Source organism: Arvicola amphibius, chromosome 12 (genome assembly GCF_903992535.2).
Source record: "Arvicola amphibius chromosome 12, mArvAmp1.2, whole genome shotgun sequence".
In the NCBI taxonomy this organism is placed as follows: domain Eukaryota; kingdom Metazoa; phylum Chordata; class Mammalia; order Rodentia; family Cricetidae; genus Arvicola; species Arvicola amphibius.
In genome coordinates, this window is record NC_052058.2 from 35921740 (window position 1) to 35945279 (window position 23540).

Here is a 23540-nt window from a genome sequence, read left to right on the forward strand (position 1 = left end):
TGGGAATGTTGAGAGTCTGTGAAGAAAATGTCCACCACAGCTTTCTGCCCCAGGGTGCTAACAGTCTGCAGATGCTCCCTGACAGAGGCTGCTCTGACTGAGATTAGCTAAACCTGTGTCCTTAAGCTCGCTGTAGGTAACAACCCTGCCTCTCCACTCAACTGTTTGTAATAAATACGCTGAGCTTCTTGGGTGCTGAGTCCGTTCTATCAGAGAGACCAGTCCCCTGGTCCAAGCTTTTCTATCCATTTGTGTTTGTCCTCTACTTCATTCTCTCAGTGCCCTAGTCAGGTCAAATCCCATACCAGCCATGGTAGATGTGACAAAGGTGACCCAGCTTTGGGTGGGTATTCAAGAGAGGTGGAGACCCCCGCCAACCCACACCCCCCCACATATAATTCAGTGCAGACTGATGTTTGATGTCTAGCAAAAAATTAAAAATGGAGGAACATGAGAAAGATTGCACAGAATGGGTGTCCTTTTAAGCACCCCCCCCCCCCCCCCGCTGCACACACCATTAAGAGTGAAAGAAGAGAGGCTAGGACCCTGATTATGGAATAAGAATAATGTTTTCATGCTCTTAATTAAAGTTAAGTACTCAGTGGGATCAGTCTGAATGTGGCCTAGGGCGTGTGCAGCCACAGCAGCGAGCACAGTCATATTGCTAATTAGCCCACAGAGAGAGAACAATTTTGTAAAAAATAAATAGATGTAGGCCAGAGTGAGGGAACATATTGTCCATTTGTTTATTGTATTTGGTAATTCTAGTAGTCTCAGTCTTTGGGATCAAACCCAGGGCCTCAAGCATGCAAGGAAAGTACTATACCAGCCAAGATGTATCATCATAGTTATATTTATATTCAAATCATTTCTAACATATTTTGTTTGTTAGTATATTGTTTGTTTAGTTTTGGTGGGTGATTTGGTATCACTGCTTGCTAATTGTGGAGAAACAGGGCAAGACCATTTAGAAATATCGACTAAAATACTGCTTTTCATACACACCTTGGACACTTTTTGGTTAACGGCAATTGAAATGCATACAAAATCTTTTGTAGCAAACAAAATTTCTTCAATATGCAAAGGTGATTCAGAAAATTAACTAGCCTTGTTCATATTTAAATATGACTCTCCAGATGCTATTCATGTTGTTGGTAAGTGGTTTTCAGATGGTCTCTTCACCTGAGAAGTTCTTGAATTACAATTATATCAAGGATACTCTATTGCCAGCTGAGTCTGGGTACTCTGTCTAAAAGCTTTTAAAAAAGGATCCATGTATTAACTTTAGGAATATTTTTGAAAATATAAAAATGAGTTGAAAGACCACAAGGGAGCTCCAGGAATAGTTGAGAGGATAAAGGGATTACCCCGTAAATGTAAGGACTCCTCAGAACTCATGCATGTACTTGTGGATCCCTAGATCTCACATACAAATGAAACAGATATGACAATCACCTACAAACTCTGAAATCAGCAGGTAGAGACAGGGAAACCTGGGGTAACCTGTCTAGCTAGAACAGCTGACACCCGCCAGCTCCAACTGGGAGATACTGAGAGTGGGGAGCAGATCTCCATATGCATACTTCCATGCTTGCATGTGCACACACGTGCACATATGTGCCACAGACATGCATCCATGCATTCCACACATATATGCATGCAAAAAATGACAATAAGAATCTTGGATTTTGTTTTTGTTTAAGTGTCTCATTTACCTGAAGCTGGCCTTAAACTTACTATGTAGGTGAAGATAACCTTGAATTTTTGTATCCTCTTCTGCCCTCTGATTTTCTGAGTGCCAGGGTTGCAGGTGTATCTACACTGTCACTTTATGTCGAGCTGGGAATTGGAACTTGGATTTTACAAAATCCAGCCTGAGCACTCTATGAATTTAACTACATCCTCAACTACAAGTCGAGTTTTTGAGGTGTTATACTGTTTTATTTCTCAGTGAGGTCTCCTATTCACCTTCCATTTATCCAAACAAGCCAATCCTATAATTAATGTCTTAGGGGAAGATATCAAAGGGGTGCTACAGTGGGCATAGCGAGGATTAAAGGGCATTTGGACATTACTTTAATCAAAGGGTCTCTGATAGCATCCTGTTTGGAAGTGAATAAGACAAAGATCTAGAAAGAAGTTTATGGACCAACAGGCAGTATGGGACATTTAATCACAATACTGGGAGAGATGGGAGAAACACAATGAGGAGAGAGACTTTGGCAACTCCCAGTAGAACTACTTATTGAAAGGAGCCCGTCCTCCCCAGGAGTGAATCTTTACTTCAGCACTGCTTACTTCATCCTGAGAGTCAGTTATTCTGTTCTTTACTCGGCTCTAAGGGCTCCTTCTTTCCTGTAAGGAATGCCCTCCCTTTGTAGTTCAATACACTCTTAGCTTTCTCCTTATTGATAGAAATTTTGGACTCCCGAAACTGATAAAATTTAAGCAATTATAATTCCCTTTAGTCCTAACAATTTATGTCCTCTCAAAATCAACTATTTTAGCATCTTCCTTGGTTTCCTAGGTATGCGACATGAACCTACTATATTAAACAAAACCGCACCCAGGGTTCTCTCTGAGATAGATTCTCATTGGCATGTCACTGTAAGGTAACATTGCTAATTCACAGATGTTCCTTGACACGATTTAGACAATCAGTAAACACCTGCCAAAGGGCATCCAAAACCATGTGCCTCCAAGACTTTCTAACAAGGAAGAGAAAAACCTCCATTTGAGCTTCACATTGAAGTCATTTCTAATCTTGAGGAAAAGCTTGAAGTCAGAATGATTTTTGCTTTGAAACCATAGTGAATTATATCACCTTGTTTCCTCTAAACCCCCACACTCAAGCAATGTATGTTATCATAAGTATTTAAAAATAGAATAACTCTACTCTGAGCAGTCTCCCTTTCCAATATTTAACAAAGGAAAGGAAATGACTACCCAGCCAAGATATCTACAGTTCATGCTCACAGTAACTAAGACATGAAAGCAATCAATTTTCAGGTAAAGGTACAAAGAAATAGGTATGTGCGAGAAAGAAACTGTGTATATTACAAAACAGACCTTGCCATTTGTCAGAATAAGGCTGAGTCTGAAGACATTATGCTGAGTGAACTAAGCCAGACACAAGAAAGAAAAATTCTGTGTGACGTCAGTTTTATGGTGAGTCTAAACTTTAAAAATTACAGAAAGAAAAGTGCCTACAAAGGTGGGCTGGGAATAAGAGGGACATTAGTCAAAAGGTACAAAGTAGTGGCATGTCTGGACCTAGGCAGGTCTGTAGTGCTGGTACTTGGAAGGCAGAGGAAGAAGAATCAAGAGCTTGGCAGTTTTGTCTGCATACTGAATGTGTGGCCCGCCTGGTATACAGGCTATTCTGTCTCACACAATCACAAGATACAAAACAAAGCCATTCCGATGAAGAAACATTCACATTTCTTACTTTCTGTCCTAGCGCGCCAGAGCCTGAAAAGGTGAACCCACTGGGGCTGAATGGGGTAGAAGAGGAAAATTGGTTCCATAAAAAAATACCCAAATGGTAGACATGTAAGGCCAACAAATCAAGAGATTGTGCACTACAAAGATTATGTTTCATATTGTGTTTATGAATTTTGTGTAATGAATATATCTAGGCTTTCATGTGCATAATTGAAACGTAGAAAGCTATATGAGATGACGACCATGCCAGTTTCATCATATACATTATCTATGGACATCAAAATAAGGTTTACATGTTTCCTAAAACAGTATGCTGTTTGTAAGTGTAGAGAATAGAATTATTTAAAAATGTAAAGTATCTGTTCATGCAGTAGTAAAAAAGGCAAGCCACAGGTAAGATGAGAGAGATGGGTTTAAGATGGACCTGAAAGAAAAGAGCAGCATAGCTTGACTGATTTTCAAGGCTTTACTGTGTAATGTGTTCCCACAGAAAAATTGTTCTTGCAAAATATTTAAGACAAAGGTTTTTCTTCTTAACCATGGTTGATTGCAGATGGCCTTGATTGCTTAGGTTGGGTAACAATGAAGAAGTCTCAATTTTTTTTAAATCTCCTGGAGCAAAATATTGAATTAGGGATGTGTTTATAGTTTGGGTCCAGTGGAAAATGCTCAATTTATTCACAATGCCTCCTCTGTGAGGCTTGTGTTCATTTATCTGTTGTGTGTGGAAATGACTTCCAGGAAGACTTTCTCCATGCCTGGTGACACTTCCCTCAGAAGCATGATGAAAAGACCCATGGCACAGAACATTCCCGGGCACAAAGAAGACATGGATATCTAGCACTAAACCATGTGAGTAAAGAAACATAAACAAGAATTTACTGTGTAAAACATCAAGGCTTCTGGTCTTCTGACCTGTAATATTATAAACAAAAGATTCAATAATCTCTGACGTGAATCAAATAAAGTACCATCTTATCAAAAATACATCTGACAGTGTGGGGCAAACCGTTTGAAAGACATTGTACTTTTTCCTGCTTTAAAAAAGAGTCATAAAGAGTAGAATTTACCAGTATTTCTTCTCATCACTGATCCAAAGAATGCTTAAGAATATTCACTTAGATAAGACGCCCCAGCTCGGCCCCATCTTGGGGCTGGGATCTGGTGGTGAGTGGCAGGAGATCCTTTGTTTCACTCAGCTTGCTGGTGGCAAGCTGGCTGGGCCTTTTGTCTGTGAGATACCTGCCCAGCAAGGAGCCAATATCCTGTAACAGAAGACCCATTGGAGGGGTGAGTATGTTTCTGACCGCGGGCTGCAGAATCCCGGGTCACGGAGCACAGACATTCCTTGATCCCCTAATCTTTCTGGTCATTCTGCAGGGGCTTCTCCCCGCAGCTACTGCCCTTCTCTTCCTATCCCATCCCAGTGTCCCTAAGGCACCCCTATCCTCCTTCAGGGCCACAAGACCCCCCCCCAAATCGGCCCGTATTGGTGCTGGGACCCAGTGATGAGTGGCAGGAGATCCTTTGTTTCACTCAGCTTGCTGGTGTCAAGCTGGGCCTTTTGTCTGTGAGATACCTGCCCAGCAAGGAGCAAATATCCAGTAACAGAAGACCCATCGGAGGGGTCCCTGCCCAACAAGGAGCCCTTATCCTGTAACAGAAGATCCATTGGAGGAGTCCCTGGCCAAAAGGGGCCATAATCCTCTACCAGAAGAACTATCGGAGAGCATTTGAAGGAAGAAGTGGGCAGGCACCAAGGCAAGAATCCCTCCAACAATCTGAAAAGCAACATGAAAACATCAGAACATAGCGATCTTACAACAGAAGGACTGGAACACCATAATCTAGAAGAAGTGGAAAAAATTGACATTATGAAAGTGATAGAGACCCGTAAACTGGATTTGAAAAATTCCCTTAAAGAAATGGATGAGAAGTATAACAAAAAGTTTGAAGAAATGAGTAAATCCGTAAATGATACCCTGGAAAACCAAGAAAAAACAATCAAACAGGTAATGGAAACAGTTCAAGAATTGAAAACTAAAATGGAGGCAATGAAGAAAACAAAAACCGAGGGCTGGCTGGATATGGAAAATCTAGGTAAATGAACAGAGACTACAGAAACAAGCATAACCAATAGAATACAAGAGATAGAAGAAAGAATCTCAGATTCTGAAGATACCATAGAGAAAATAAATGCACTGATCAAAGAAAACAGCAAATCCAACAAATTCTCATCACAAAACATTCAGGAAATCTGGGACACAATAAAAAGACCAAACCTAAGAATAATAGGGGTAGAAGAAGGAGAAGAATTACAGATCAAAGGCCCAGAAAATATATTCAACAAAATTGTAGAAGAAAATTTTCCCAACCTAAAGAAAGATATTCCTATGAAGGTTCAAGAAGCATACAGAGCCAGGCGGTGGTGGTGCACGCCTTTAATCTCAGCACTCAGGAGGCAGAGGCAGGCGGATCTCTGAGTTCGAGGCCAGCCTGGTCTACAAGAGCTAGTTCTAGGACAGGCTCTAGAAACTACAGGGAAACCCTGTCTTGAAAAAAAAAAAAACCAAAAAAAGAAGCATACAGAACACCGAATAGACTAGATAAAAAAAAATCCCCTCGCCATATAATAATCAAAATACAAAACATACAGGTTAAAGAAAGAATATTAAGAGCTGCAAAGGAGAAAGGTCAAGTAACTTATAAAGGTAAACCTATCAGACTTACACCTGACTTCTCTATGGAAACCATGAAAGCCAGAAGGTCCTGGACAGAGGTAATGCAGAAACTAAGAGACCATGGATGCAAGCCCAGACTACTATACCCAGCCAAGCTATCATTCACTATCAATGGAGAAAACAAAATATTCCAGGATAAAAACAAATTTAAACAATATGTAGCCACAAATCTAGCCTTATAGAAAGTAATAGAAGGAAAATCACAACCCAAGGAATCCAACAATGTCAACACTGTTTACAATAACTCAGTCGTCTAGCGACCCTTCACAAGCAAAACACAAAGAAAGGTAACAGACAAACTCTACTACCAAAAAAATAATAATGACTGGAGTTAACAACCACTGGTTATTAATATCACTTAATATCAATGGACTCAATTCACCTATAAGAAGGCACAGGCAAAGAGATTGGATATGAAAACAGGATCCAACATTCTGCTGTTTACAAGAAACACACCTCAACCACAAAGACAGACATCTACTCAGAGTAAAGGGTTGGAAAAAGGTTTTTTAAGCAAATGGACCTAAGAAACAAGCAGTGTAGCCATACTAATTTCTAACAAAATTGACTTCAAACTAAAATCAATCAGAAGAGATGGAGATGGACATTTTATACTCATAACAGGAATAATTCATCAGGTTGAAGTCTCAATCCTGAATAGCCTCTAATATGAAAGCATCCACCTATGTAAAAGAAACACTTCTAGAATTCAAGGCAGTTATCAAACCACACACACTAATAGTAGTAGAGTTCAAGAGTTCAATACACCTCTCTCATCAATGGACAGGTCAATCAGGCAGAAACCAAACAGAGAAATAGAATTAATGGAGGTAATGAACCAAATGGACTTAACAGACATCTATAGAACATTCCACCCAAATAGGAAAGAATATACCTTCTTCTCTGCAGCTCATGGAACCTTCTTGAAAATTGACCACATACTTGGTAACAAAGCAAACTTTCACAGATGTAATAAAAGACTGCCCATGTCTTGCTGGATCACCATGGATTAAAGCTAGAATTCAACAACAATGCTACCCTCAGAAAGCCTACAAACTCATGGAAACTGAACAGTCAACTACTGAATCACTCCTGGGTCAAGGAAGAAATAAAGAAAGAAATTAAAGTCTTTCTTGAATTTAATGAAAATAAAGACACAACATACTCAAACCTATGGGACACTATGAAAGCAGTGCTAAGAGGAAAGTTCATAGCAGTAAGTGCCCACTTAAAGAAAACAGAGAAAGCACACATTGGAGACTTAACAGCACACCTGAAAGCTCTAGAAAAGAAAGAAGCAGACTCACCTAGGAGGAGTATAAGACTGGAAATAATCAAACTGAGGGCTGAAATCAACAAAATAGAAACACAGAAAACAATCCAAAGAATCAATAAAACAAAAACTGGTTCTTGGAGAAAATCAACAATTGACAAACTCCTAGCCAAACTAATCAAATGGCAGAGAGAGAACACACAAATTAATAAGATCAGAAAAGAAAAGGGGGACATAACCACAGACACAGGGGAAATTCGGAGAATCATTAGATATTACTACAAAAGCCTGTATGCCACAAAATTGGAAAATGTAAAAGAAATGGACATTTTTTTAGATAAGTACCATATAACAAAGTTGAACCAAGATCAGGTGAACAATCTAAATAGACCTGTTAGACGCAAAGAATTATCAAAAACCTCCTTACCAAAAAAAAAAAGCCCAGGACCAGATGGTTTCAATGCAGAATTCTACCAGAACATGCAAGAAGAGCTAATACCTATACTCCTTAATGTATTTCACAATATAGAAACAGAAGAGTCATTGCCAAATTCTTTTTATGAAGCCACAGTTACCCTGATACCAAAACCACACAAAGACTCAACCACGAAAGAGAATTACAGGACAATCTCACTCATGAACATCGACGCAAAAATTCTCAATAAAATACTGGCAAACCGAATCCAAGAACACATTAGAAAAATTATCCATTATGATCAAGTAGGCTTCATCCCAGAAATGCAGGGCTGGTTCAACATATGCAAATCAACTCCAAAAATCAGTTGCCCTCCTATACACAAAGGATAAAGAAGCAGAGAGGGAAATCAGAGAAGCATCACCTTTCAAGATAGCCACAAATAGCATAAATTATCTTGGGATAACTCTAACCAAGAAAGTGAAAGATCTATTTGACAAGAACTTTAAGTCTTTGAAGAAAGAAATTGATGAGGATACCAGAAAATGGAAGGATCTCCCTTGCTCTTGGATTGGGAGGATCAACATAGTAAAAATAACTATTCTACTAAATCCAATCTATAGATTCAATGCAATCCCCTTAAAGATCCCATCAAAATTCTTCACAGATCTTGAGAGGACAATAATCAACTTTATATGGAAGAACAAGAAACCCAGGATAGCCAAAACAATCTTATACAATAAAGGAACTTCTGGAGGCATTACCATCCCTGACTTCAAACTCTATTACAGAAGAACAGTATTGAAAACAGCTTGGTATTGGCATAAAAACAGAGAAGTCAACCTATGGAATCAAATAGAAGACCGGATATTAAACCACAAACCTATGAACACCTGATTTTTGACAAAGGAGCTAAAAGTATACAATGGAAGAAAGAAAGCATCTTCAACAAATGGTGCTGGCATAACTGGATGTCAACCTGTAGAAGAATGAAAATAGATCCATATCTATCACCATGCACAAAACTCAAGTCCAAATGGATTAAAGACCTCAATATCAATCTGAACACCCTGAACCTGAGAGAAGAGAAAGTGGGAAGTACTCTACAACAAGTGGGCACAGGAGACCACTTCCTATGTATAACTGTAGCAGCACAAGCATTAAGGGCAACATTGAATACATGGGACCTCCTGAAACTGAGAAGCTGCTGTAAAGCAAAGGACACTGTCATTAAGACAAAAGGGCTACCTACTGACTGGGAGAAGATCTTCACCAACCCTGTAACAGACAAAGGTCTGATCTCCGAAATATATAAAGAACTCAAGAAACTAGACTTTAAAATGCTAATTAACCCAATTTAAAAATGGGACACTGAATTGAACAGAGAATTCTCAACAGAAGTTCAAATGGCCAAAAGACACTTAAGGTCATACTCAACCTCCTTAGCAATCAGGGAAATGCAAATCAAAACAACTTTGAGATACCATCTTACACCTGTCAGAATGGCTAAAATCAAAAAACACTAATGATAGCCCTTACTGGAGAGGATGTGGAGTAAGGGGTACACTCATCCACTGCTGGTGGGAATGCAAACTTGTGCAACCACTTTGGAAATCAGTGTGGTGGTTTCTCAGGAAATTCAGAATCAACCTACCTCAGGATCCAACAATTCCACTCCTGGAAATATACCCAAGAGATGCCCAATCATACTAAAAAATCATTTGTTCAACTATGTTCATAGTAGCATTATTTGTAATAGCCAGAACCTGGAAACAACCTAGATGCTTTTCAATAGAAGAATGGATAAAGAAAGTGTGGAATATATACACATTAGACTACTACTCAGTAGTAAAAAACAATGACATCTTGAACTTTGCATGCAAATGGATGGAAATAGAAAACACTATTCTGAGTGTGGTAACCCAGACCCAAAAAGATGAATTTGGTATGTACTCACTTATCAGAATATTCTAGACATAAATAAAGGTCAGTGAGCCTACAATTCCTGATCATAGAGAAGCTAAATAAGAAGGTGTACCCAAAGAAAAACATATAGTTATCCTCCTGGATATTGGAAGTAGAGTAGAATGGCAGGCAAAAATTGGGATCTTGGGTATGGGGGTGGAGTGGCGGTAAGGGGTGATGGAGAGATGTGGAGAGAAAAGTGAGGAGGGGAGGATGGGAAGACCCTGGGGGAATGGGATGGTTGGGATAGAGGAAGGGTGGGTAGGGGTGCAGGGAAGAATATATCTTAATTAAGGGAGCCATTTTAGGGTTAGCAAGAGACTTCACTCTAGAGGGGTTCCCAGGTATCCATGAAGATGTCCCCAGCTATTTCCTTGGGAAGCTGAGGAGAGGGAGCCTGAAATGGCCCTTTCCTATAGCCATACTGATGAATATCTTGCATATCCCCACAGAAGCTTCATCTGGAGATGGATGGAGATAGAGACAGAGACCCACATTGGAGCGCAGGACTGAGCTCCCAAGGCCCAGATGAGGAGCTGAAGGAGAGAGAACATGAACAAAGAAGTCAGGACCTCGAGGAGTGCGCCCACCCACTGAGATTGTGGGGCTCATCTAATGGGAGCTCACCAAGGTCAGCTCAAATGGGACTGAAAAAGCATGGGATCAAAGCAGACTCTCTGAACATGGCAGACAGTGAGGGCTGACTGAGAAGCCAAGAACAATGACACTGGGTTTTGATCCCATGGCATGAACTGGCTTTGAGGGATCCTAGTCCATTTAGATGCACACCTTCCTGGACCTGGATGGAGGAGGGAGGACCTTGGACTTCCTGCTGGGCAGGGAACCCTGACTGTTCTTTGGACTGGAAAGGGAGGGGGAGGGGAGTAAAGGGAGGGGGAGGGAAATGGGAGGTGGGGAGGAGGTGGAAAATTTTAATAAGAATAATAAAAAATATTTAAAAATACATAAAAAACCAATAAGCTTAAACAAAAACTTAGAAATTTCACATTAAAAATAAGCATTAAAAAAGAATATTCACTTATCAAGTACTTAACTATCTTTGAAATCTCGAAGATCATAATACAAATTTTGATACAAAATTTTCCAACATTCACAGCCTTCTTAAAAGTATATATTAGTGTAGTAATAATGACATGTGAAGCTGAGTGACATATTTCTAAGTACTCATGACAAAAGAAATGGTTTTGCTTAGCCATCTTAGAAAAAAGATACAATTATGTTAATAATTTCTTATAAAATGAATATTACAAACTTGCTCTGTTAATAGAAAAAAGACTAGTCAAAATGTAGACAGTTTTTAAAGTATAAAAACATTAATAAATTATAGCATAGTAAAGAAGAAATTTAAATTTCTGACTTTTTCAATTTTTATAACAGATTTTTGTTTCTAAGACTTGTAATCCATTGTCATTCCCTTTATTACTGTGAGCACACATTTAATCCTGTTAAACACATTGGTATTCATTTTCTTATGTAGATTTCTTCCTCAAATAGCTTAAATGTCTTTTATACACTAATCTCAGATTTATTTCTGTTGTCAGTAATCCAAAAGATAAATAACCTATGATTCAATTTCATAACAATAAATTCTCAAAATCAATTGGAAAGGGCAAGCAACAGGAAACACTGACCCTAAATTTCTAGTCACTTCATATGAGAAGATACACAGAAAGTCAAGAGTACATGAAGGTATGTATATTCATGATGATCCTTTACCACCGTGACACAAACTAAGATGGAAGGAGACACTATTACACACCAAAGTGGCCAAGGTTCAAGACGTTAGGAGCACTGTGAACAATGGTGTTGAATGTGCTTCTCATTCACCATCGCTGATTCAAGGAGATATCCCAATAACAGCTTTGACAATACCTAATTGCACAGCTCAACATAAACACGCACGCTGACTTCAAAAGTCTCCTTCCTAGCATTCACCTAACAGAAAGGAGTTTCTATGTGGAAGCTAAATAGGACAGAAGGATGTTTGACAAAATTGTTTGTCACTGATCTTGCCTGGAAACCACCTGTCCATAAATAGTATATGGATGAAAATTGTAAGATTCATGACACCATTGCACAATGTTCAGAGGCTTCTGTGCCTAGGAATAGATTCGTTTCTTGTAACCTGTCCAATTTCTGACTAGCAGTTGTTCAGATTTGTGCTTTGTGATCTTCTTTATTGGTTATGTTTGTAATATTTCTTCTTTCATTTTCTTCATTTTCTTTGTCTGATCAATTTTTATCATAGTTTATGGAGTGTTTATAAATTTTGTACAAGTTTAAGTATTCAACTCTCAGTTTCGCTGACTTTTCCAGTTTTTCTGCTCTTTAGTTCAGTCATTTGTATTATTCTGAACACTCCATTAATGCTGCTAATACTGGACTCTCTGTGTGTCTGTCTCTCCCTGGGTCTCCCTCCCTGCTCTCCTTAGTTCACTAAAGTGTAAAGTGTGTTACTTGAGAGTTGTCTGAATTATATATAAGCATCTGCCACTTTAAAAATCTTTCCTAGCATTATTTTGTTGCACACCATAAACTGTGGCATGTTCTGGGTTTGTTTTGGCTTGGGGTGTTTCCTAATTTTTCTTTTGATTTGTTTCTTTGACCCATTTTATGTTTAAGAGTTTATGTACCACATTTTCTTTAGCAATTATTCAGTTGAGGGGCATCTAGGTTGTTTCCAGGTTCTGGCTATTATAAATAATGCTTCTATGAACATAGTTGAACAAATGCCTTTGTAGTATAATTGGGCATCTTTTCAGTATATACCCAAGAGTGGTATTCCTAGATCCTGAGGTAGGTTGATTCCCAATTTTCTGAGAAACTGCCATGCTGATTTCCAAAGTGGTTGTACTGTACAAGTTTGCATTCCCACCAGCAATAGATGAGTGCTCCCCTTACTCCATATCCTCTCCAGCATAAGCTATCATTGGTGTTTTTTATCTTAGCCATTCTGATACGTGTATAATAGTATCTCAGAGTTGTTTTGATTTGCATTTCCCTGATGGCTAAGAATGTTAAACATTTCATTAAGTATCTTTTGGCCATTTGAGATTCTTCTGTTGAGAATTCTCTGTTAGTTCTGTATCCCATTTTTCAATTGGGTCATTTAGAATTTTGATGCCTAATTTCTTGAGTTCTTTATATATTCTGGAGATCAGTCCTAATTCTGATGTGGAGTTGGTAAAGATCTTTCCCCATTAAGTAGGCTGCCTTTTTGTCTTATTGACTGTGTCCTTTGCTTTACAGAAGCTTCTCAGTTTCAGGAGGTCCATTTTATTTATTGTTGTTCTCAGTGTCTGTGCTACTGGGGTTATATTTAGAAAGAAGTCTCCTGTGCCTATGCATTGAAGACTACTTTCCACTTTCTCTTCTATCAAGTTTAGTGTAGACAGATTCATATGGAGGTATTTAATTAATTTGGACATGAGTTTGTGAATGTGGCACATTTACACATTAGAGTATTACTCAGCAGTAAAAAACAATGACAGCATGAATTTTGCATGTGAATGGATGGAATTAGAAAACACTATCCTGAGTGAGGTAACCCAGATCCAAAAAGATGAATATGGTATGTGCTCACTCATAAGTGGATACTAGCTATAAATAAAGGATATTGAGCCTATAGTTCATGATCCTAGAGAAGCTAAGGTGAACCCTAAGAAAAATGCATAGTTCCATCTGTAAATTGGAAACAGACAAGATCACTTGACAAAATTGGGAGTATGGGGGTGGGGAGAGAAGGGAGGGTGGAAAGAGAAGAGGAGGGGGAAAGGGAGGCATGAGGGGAACTTGAGGGAATGGGATAGTTGAGAAGGAGGAAGGACAGAGATGAGAGCAAGAAAAGAGATATGTTGATTGAGAGAGCCATTATGGGGATTATGGGGAGGGAGCAAGAAACCTAGATCTAGAGAATTTGCCAGGAATCCACAAGGATGACCCCAGCTAAGACCCTAAGCAATAGAGGAGAGGAGGCCTGATATTGACTTGCCCTGTAGTCAGACTGATGGACATCTTAAATATCACCATAGAACCTACATTCATCAACTAATGGAAACAGAGGCAGAGACACACATTGGAGCACTCGACAGAGCTCCCAAAGTCCCATTGAAGAGTGGGAGGAATGAGAATATGAACAAAGAATTCATGACTGTTATGGGTACACATACTGAAACAGTCTACTGAGCTCACCAACTCCAGCCAGACTGGGAAGAAACAAGCATAGGATTAAACTAGTCCCTCTGAATGTGGTTGACAGCTGCATGGCTGGAGCAACTGAGGAGCCACTGGCAGTGGCACCAGGATTTATCGCTACTGCATGTACTGACATTTTGGGAACCTATTCTCTTTTGATGGATACCTTGTTCAGCCTAGATATAGTGAAGAGGACCTTGGACCTTACACAAAGCAATACGCCTTACCCTCTCTGAGGATTGGATGGGGGTGGTGTGGGAGGGTATGTGGAGGGAATGGGAGGAGAAAAGGTGTGGGAACTTGGATTGGTATGTATAATGAAAAAAGATAGTTTGTTTTCTTTAAAAAAATAAAAAGAGTTTATGGTTTAATTTCCATTTATTGTGAATTCTGTGCTCCTATCATATTCAGAGGAGACACTTCATATAATTTCTATAGTCTTAAATCTGAAAAGACTTATTTACAACCTAGCATGTATTACCTTTAGCTGTATCTCTGTAGTGGTATTTATATTTATGCATATTTTCATACTGAGAGAGAGAGAAAGACACACACAGAGAGAGAATATGTATCTTTCATCTGTTCTCTGGGAGGCACATCTAGTACTTGTAGCTATTTATTGAATGTTCTGTCTGGATGATTGACCCCTTTATTGATAGTGAATTCTTTCACTCTTTCAATGAGGACTATTTTTCTCTCCACCCTTGTTGGTCGTTCCAACAAGGGTTTAGTACACAGTATTAAATTTGGTTGTGTGTGTAGTATATATGTGTTCATGTGCCTGTGTGGGGTGATGCATATAATACATAGGTACATATATATGCAAATAATACACAGGTACATATATGTGTATATATGTATGTACAAAATTTATATGTGCGTACCTAAATACAAATATATGATTTATATGTGCCCATGTATTATATGTGTATATTATAGAGCACAGTGTATGTGATATATTCGTGCATATGTGATATGGATACACATATGTGTATGCATGTCAAGAGATCAAGGTCAGCTTTCTTCTGTTCTCCATCTTATTTTTGGGGACGTGGTCTCTAACTGAACCTGGAGCTCATTGCTTTGGTGATTCTCAGGGAAACTCCTATTCCCACCTATTTACACTAGAATTAAAGGTTTATGAAAAACGTATAGCTCAATAAAATTAATAAAAATAAAAAAAGAAGTGAGTTAACTTAAAAAACTGGGAAAAAAAGAAGATGCATCTAGCTTTTACCATAGGTGCTGGCGAACTGAACGCAGGTTTTCATGTTTGTATGGCAAGCCCTTTACTGACTGAGCCATCTCTTCAACTTCTGTTGAAACTCAGTCGTTATGTCTTTCTTCTGCATTGGGCAATTCATCATCTTTTTATCTAATTATCCATTGTTTTGTTCCTGGTTCCCTCTCTTTCCTCTCTTCTGTGATTTAATGATTTTAGTTTCAACACAGTGAGTCTTTTCCCTTTGTGTTTTTACAACAGCTTTTGTTTGTTCTTTGTGATTTTCATGCTTTTTACATAAAACTTATTACAGTTATGCATCTATTTTAAGCTGATGAAAATTTCACTTTTATGAAGACTTCTATCTTATACTTCATCCATTTGCTGTTATTAAGGTCAAAATTTAAATGTTCTTACAATGTGTACACATTAGCAAATTTTCATAGTTAAAATTGCATTTCATATTTCTGTCTTTTTAAGTTCATGCTGAGCTTATACGTGATCTATAGGTCATTATTAAAGTAGTGCATTTTCTTTATTTAGACCAATTTTTGTCTTTGACAGTTGGGTTTATGTTTTCGTGTACTTCCATATTGCTGCTTAGATAGCTTTTTTTTTTTAATTTGAAGAATCTCTTTATCACTTGCAAGACAGACCCACTGGTGTTAAAGTCCTTCGGTTTCTGTTTGTCGGGGAATTCTTTATTTCATCCCACTCTATCCTGACTGGGAACATATGCTAAGAAAACCACAGTAACTATTTTGGAGTTCCCTTATATGTACTGTCTGGTTCATCTTTCAGAATTCCCTTTGTCTGTGCCATTTGACAATTTAATTCAGATGCATATGTGTTTTGATGACTAAATACGACCTACTTAGGCTACTACAAGGCCACTAAAATTTTATTAATTATAAACAGATAAAAGTAAAACTATACTTAATATGTAGCTTCAAAAAAAGGGATATGTGTAGGAATATGTGTAGGTATTTTTTCTAACCTCTTTTGCTCTTTTGGCTCTTTGGGGGTACCTACCATCCAACTCCCAAATAAATTACATGGTGGCTTATTCTCTTCTTTTTCTTTTTTGTTTTTTCAAGACAGGGTTTCCCTGTGTAGCTTTGGAGCCTGTCTGTAGATCAGGCTGCCCTCAATCTCACAGAGATCCATGTGCCTCTGCCTTCCGAGTGCTGGGATTAAAGGCGTGCACCACTATCACCCCGCTAGAGACTTATTCTTTTTATAAATGCTCAGCCTTAGCTTGGTTTGATTCTAGGCAGCTTTTTAAACTTAAATTATCCCATCTGTCTTTTGCCTCTGAGCTTTTTTGTCTTTCTCTATTCTGTATACCTTTCTTTACTTACACTGAGGCTTGCTTTGTAGCTGGGTGGCTGCCACCTGATCTCCCTTTCACTCCTATTTATTCTCCCTGCATACCAGCCCCACCTATTCTTTTCTTCTGCCTAACTATTGCTCTCTATTGGACCAATCAGGTATTTTAGACAGGAAAAGTAACACAGTTGCACAGAGTTAGATAAATGCAACATAAAAGAATGCAGCACATCTTTGCATCATTACATAAATGTTCCACGGCATAAACACATGTAACACATCTTTGACTAATATTCCACAACAAATAATTAACTTTATTGAAGCATTTACCTGTTTAAAAATTACTTTCACCATTATTAAAATACATAAAGAAAACTAAGAACTTGAATATATTTACTTAGTTATATTAAATTTTATTTTGTATATTTTGTTCTTCTGATCATCTTTTTCTGGTTTTTTGATCAAACTCCATGAAAATGTGGTGTTTTATTTATTTAATTTATTCTTTGGTTATTTCATAGATGAGGAAAATGTGTTTAGATTACATCTCCTCTATCTCCCCCATCAGTCCTTCTCAGATGTCTGGCCCCCACACCTCCCTCCCAAGTTGGTGTCCTCTTCTACTTCTCTATCTCTTCTATTCCTCTTCTGCCTTCTTTTCCTCCTCCTTTCCCACTGAGTCTATTAAGCTCTCCCTATGTAGGGTCTCTCTCATTGTAGCTGAGGCAGCCTGCTCTGGGCCACACTACTGAAGAAAACTGTCCCTTCCTTCTCAGTGGCCAACAATTAACACTACTTCCTCAAACAGATCCTAATGGAGCGTCTACTGTCTTCATCTTGTGAAGGTCATAAGCCAGCAACCACAGTTGTCAGTTCATGATTACAACGACCCTGCCCTCTCCAGAGACTTTATCTCACACCAATATGTCTGAATTTTTAGCTATTGGAGAGTATAGGATCTTTTTACTGAAAGGATTCTTACATAAACTTCTGTAAAAGTCACAGTACACATGTTTTATACAAAATAGCATAATGCCCATTACAGTAATCTTGTAGGAAAAGCAAATCATGTTTTGCTCTGGATCACATGAATTTATTTTGAATGGCATATTGTCAAGATGCGAAATAAATTTACAACTGGGCCAGGAAGATTACTCAGTAAGTAAAGCTCTTGTCATGTAAGTGCAAGGTCCTGAGCTTAGGTTGCCAAGCCCATATCAAGATAGATGTGGTTCCATATATCTGGAATCCCAGCCCATGGACTGAAATGCAATGTAGACACAGATAAGTCCCTGGAATCTGGTGGTCAGCTATCCCAGTATGGTCAATGGCAAGCACTAAGAGACCCTATCTCAAACAGGGAGGAATGCAAAGACAACTGGGCAAGGCTGGCTCTGACCTTCATGTGTCTGTCACAACATATATACACATATGCATACACACACACAGACACAATTTTTTTGTTCTTTTTAAAAGCAAGTATATTAATTTTTGAATGGAAAATATCCCTTATTGGCTCTTATGTATAAACATTTGGATCACAGCCTATTGTGTTGTTTGTAGGAATGGATGTAGAGACTTTAGGATATGGGACCATGGTAATGCAAGTATGTATGTTATTAGTGGCCAAACTGTATACCTGTTTCTGGTTCAAGACTGAATATCTGCCTCCTGGTCAGCCACCATGATGGCAACAGCAACCTTATGCTGTGCCACAGTACTTTCTCCACTAGAATAATCTGAAAGTTCAGGAAATGATGAGCCAAAAGATATCCATCTTCCTTAAGATACTTCTGTTAGATAAGTTGCCTGAAAGATACGAAAGTAACTAAAATGATGCTTTATTTTTACCAAAATATATGTATGCCCACTATTATTAGTAAACACACCTATAACCTTATATAATCTCTCATTTTGAACTCACCACAGCGAAGTAGAAATTACTCATACTGTTTGAGGCAATAAAAATTGGAAAGTGGCAACAAACTCATAGTATGTGGGTCATCATCTCTGATTTATCTCTTTTGTGTTAACGTTAACAGTCAAACCAGAAGTCAAATGTCAATTGTAAACTACTAGTTCATACATGTGACGTTGATCACGGCTGTCATGACTTCATTATACGGTACTAGGAACACTTAGAAAGAAGACCTCCAATTGGGTAGATAGAATCTGAAGAAAATATCCCATATCAGCTCTTGAAGGAAAGTCGGACCTTCCAGAGGGTATGTGTGAGCCAGCAGGTCCTCCGTACAAAGAATGGACAAAGGGTCCCCCTCAGCTTCTGTTCCGGAAGCATCATGGCTTGGTTGTGCCACGTTCCTCTTTAAAAGCAACACTCTATATCAACCATTCACCTGGGAAGTTTGAAACAGAAAAGGCAGAGAGGGGAGTTTTAAAGAAAGACAAAGTAAATCAGGCCTGAATGTTCCTAGAGAGGCAGATTCAGGGGGAATACTAGGAGGGAAAGAAACAATTGGTTTCCTCGGAAGTTTCTCTTCCCTGTAGGTGTCATGCCATTGTTATTCAGCATGAAAAGCTTGTTTGCTGTAGAAAGTGAATGTGTCATGTTCTGCCCATATCTGAGATACGCAAGAAGAAAGCATTCATCTGTCCCTTTGGTTTCTGCAATGGGACTTTAAGCTGTAGACAGCTACAGGAGTATTTGTTTGTTTGTTTATTACCTATACTCTAATCTTCAGGGCTCTGTCAAGATTAAAATCTGGACTGAAATCGTGCTCAATAGGCTGGGATTGCTAACCCCTGCACCTATACCAGAATAGCTCCAGTTACCAAAATGATATTCTTGGGATTCCACATCTTGGTGTTCCCTACTTACCCAGAGCTGAGCAAATTCAATGTGAATCTCCTTAAACAACTGCTCCCAAACCATAACAGGCCATGCCTCTGATTTCCAGAGTCTTGGTTTTATACCTCTAACTCCACAGTCTTCTCCCTGGATGCTAAACACAGGCTTTAGATGGTATACTAACAAAGCACCATTAACCTTCCTTGGAGAAAAGTTTTATGATTTGGTACTCTACAGTTTGATAAAGCATATCTTATGTCAACCTAATAACCCAGTGGAAGAGATCAGTCTTTGATATAGGCTCTGTCACTTATCTTTCATTGGATATTCCTCATCAGTGAGCCTGGCCCCTGTAACATATGCCATTTGTTCTCTTTCTTGAGTTTGGTTCTAGGCTGTTAGCTCTTCCCAAGAGTCTAATTACCCAAGCATTGGAAAGCCCAGGTGATTCCAGAAATCTACACCTTTATAACTAGCTAACAATTATATAACAGGTAACATAAAAGGGGAAGAGAAAAGAAATAAAGAAGAAAGAAAGAAAGAAAGAAAGAAAGAAAGAAAGAAAGAAAGAAAGAAAGGAAAGGAAAGAAAGAAAGAAAAGAAAGAAAGGAAATCTCATAAAAACAAAAGAGTGAAGTTGATATTTTTCTGATACCTGGGCAATTTCCTACCGAAATTTCCTACTGAAGAGAATGGAGAAACAAGCTCCTAGATACCTCCATGTGACATTTTAGGTGAATGCAAGGAGACTAGCATTGGAAACAGTTTTAGTACGTGCCAACATGGAGTGTGGACACTAAATGCACACTAGAGATTCTACTAGAAGGAGGCTGGAGTACAACAATGGACCATATGACTTATAATAAGTTAATTTAATAATAAGACCTTTATTTAAAAGGAGTGAATCCTAACCGAGGCAACATTATGGCATAAGATGATTTTTCACAGTGAGGACAATGCCCATCCTTTTACTCTCTCAACATAAAGAAATGATTAGATGAGACAAAATGTGAGGAGAAAGGAATGGTTGGAAGCTACATTGGAGTCAGCCAATCCACAAGCCCTCTGGTAACAGATTTTTGAAAACTTATTTGGGGACTTGGTTATTAATAAGGGAAGTCTCAAGCAAATCTTCCAATGACTTTTCAGTTTACCATTAGAATAGTTTCAGATTTAAGAAAAACTGTGATGATTTAGACCAGAGATACCTACACTTCATTTCCCCAGTTAAGGACTTGGGCATTCTGACACATTAGTCAGGACTAATGGACCGGTGTTGATACATTATTCATTAGCAAAGTCTTTGGTACACTACAATTTCTGGGTGCTCTCTCTGCTTCAGGAGCCCATTCAGGGTAGAATGACATATAGCTGTCTTCTTGGCCTCCTTTAGGCTATATGGTTTCTTAGAATTTAGGATGATCTTGATAGTTTTGAGTACAGCATTTATATATAGAATTTCCTTCAGATGGAATTTGTGCAATGAATTTCCCATGAATATACCAAGTTTATAACTTTGGGGCAGGGAAAGTACACAGATAACTGTCATTCACCTCAGACTACACCAAGTAAGGAGTCAGACTGTGAAACTAGACTGTGATGCCTATCATATGATGGAAATCCTGGCTTTCCGGTTTCTCCACATTAGGCACTGCTTTCCACACTCTCGGAGGCACACATGAAAGCCCACATTCAAAGAAAGCTATCGTTTCCTGAAGGTGAAGTGTGCTCATAAATCTTAAGAATTCTTCTTTCCTGTTTTTGTGTATTTTTAAAGACTAAATTATATAACAATATCATTTAAATATGTACTTATACTTGCATATTTTATACACTGTTATTATTCAATAGTTCTTTATTTTCCTGAGCACAGTATTGAGTCCGGGCAGCTCTTTCTCTTGTGATACAGTTACCATTTCGGGGTCTTTGGATTTGTCTGCTTGACTTTAACACTTTCGTTGTCTCATCTTGTAAGACACGTCGGGTTCACTTTGTGGGTTTCATCTCCCAGGTTTAGACTCAGTCATTTGTCTACGTATCCCTGGAACATGATACTGGACAACAATATGAAAATTCAGAGAAAGGCTACACTTAATTTTTTAAGAAAGCGCTAAATTGTTTTCCAAAGTGGCTCTACCATTTTGTAGCAATAAATAAGAGTGCCTTTGCTTGATACATTCTCAGCGTGTGGTATTATCGCTTTTGTTTGTGGGCTTGATTCTGTTTCTAATCTTATATAGCCAGTTTAGCAGGCCTACAATGGTAACTTTATTTAATTGGAGTATCTGTAGCGGCATGTGATATTGAGCACATTTTCCTGCACCAACTTGCCGTCTCTATCTTTTTTGATTATCTCTTTGCTGTATCATTTATCCATATTTAAGTTGGACTGTTTTATTCATATTTTAACATTTAAGAGTTTCTTACATATTTGAGGTACACTTTATAGTTATTGTGTAGATTTGTGTTATAAAAATAAAACATACCATATCACAAATATTTATCATATAAAATATATAAACATACAAATATCACATATAAGTATATTTAAAAATAAATACATAAGAACATTATTTTTTTGAGCTGGCCTCCAGTCTGGCTTTGAGCTCCTGATCTTTCCTCCTTAGCACCAGAGTATTAGAATCACAACTATGTGCCACCACATCCAAATAAGACCTGTATTTCTTTTCATCAAATATAATTTGGAACTATTTCTTCCAGTCTGGAGGGTACTTTTTTGTTCCCTTATTAGGTATTTTTTCTGAGAAGATGTTTTAGATTTTAATAAAGTCCACCTTATCAATATTTTCTTTCAAGGATCCTGCCTCTGGCGTTATATTTAAAGTCGTGTTGTCAAGCCAAGGCCAGCTAGATTTTTCTCAGTATTTTTAATAAAGGGTTTTATTAAAATACAGTATACAGCATTAAAGTACACCAATCTTCAGTTTGTGACTTAATAAGTCAGTAGAGTGAACACATGCACTTAACCACCGGCCAACTCGCAATAGACTTCAGATCATGGTCAGATCTGGACCTGTTTCTGTCCAGCCTGCAACTTAAAGAAAGATGCAATGATTTTTAAAGGGTTGAAGAACATTAGAAAGAGCACCATGTCTCACTCAGTCCACATGAAAACTACATAAAATCTGCATTCAGCTGTTCATAAGTTGATGTTATGCTCATTTTAAATACACTGTGCAGGATTGCTCTTGCACTAGAATAGAATTCTGCTTCTGCTCAGTGGTCACATGACCTGCCAAACCTGCTGTATTTATTCTCTTATATTTTACCACACAAGACCCAAAGTCTCAATATGGGATACTATAGCGTTGCAAGAGCCACTTGGTGGCCAGTCAAGCCTGGAATCACTTACATACCATTAGTTTGCCTCACTTCTCAAGGATGAGAGTGGTTACCATATACTGCCATGGCTGGCTTTCCCACTCCACATTTTGCCCATCAGAAATATCCAAATTGATTTCATAAAGCAGTTTGTTTTACTCTACTCTTGCTCCTTTTGTTTCTGCCTCCTTGGAGCTGTTTCTGCTAATGCTGCTGAGAACGACTGTTTTCGTGTCTTATTTACTGTCAGGTTCCATAGAGGTATACACAGCTCCGCTAAACATATACCTAGATATGGAACTGCTAAGTAATATGTATAAAATTTAGGACTAAACAGGTTTTCTCAGTTTCATGAAATATTTGATAAATTTAGACTCATACACTCTGAGTTTATGTTACTCTCATAGACATAAAGGTACTGTGTAAAATAGACAATTATCAGTTATATTTGGGCCTTGTGGAAAATCATTGTTTTTAAGTTTTCTTTGTTTTTGAGAGTTTCATACATTTTTGTTGTGAATTATAATCACATTCATGTTCGTTGTTCATTTCTTCCGTCCAACCTCCCCATACCATTCTCTGTTTGCCCCTCCACCAAAATTTATGTCTTGTGTTTGTTTGTTTTTTTTAATAACCCACTAAATTCAGATAGTGATGCCCATGTCTGCATGGGTATGGGGCCATCCACAGGAGCATGGAACTCTTATGAGTGGCCACTTGTGCTTCTCCCCCTCTTAGCACCTAGCAGTTACCTGTACCTCCTCAGTAATAGGTGGAGGCTGGAG

General features: G+C 38.3%; 1 non-coding gene across 1 annotated transcript; it reads left to right on the plus strand.

The window, feature by feature from the left end:
• The first annotated feature begins 3418 nt into the window (after nt 1–3418).
• Nucleotides 3419–3548, plus strand: LOC119799588. Its single transcript, XR_005282871.1, has one exon. It is a non-coding gene; the product is annotated as a small nucleolar RNA SNORD22 (small nucleolar RNA).
• The last annotated feature ends 19992 nt before the right edge of the window (nt 3549–23540 follow it).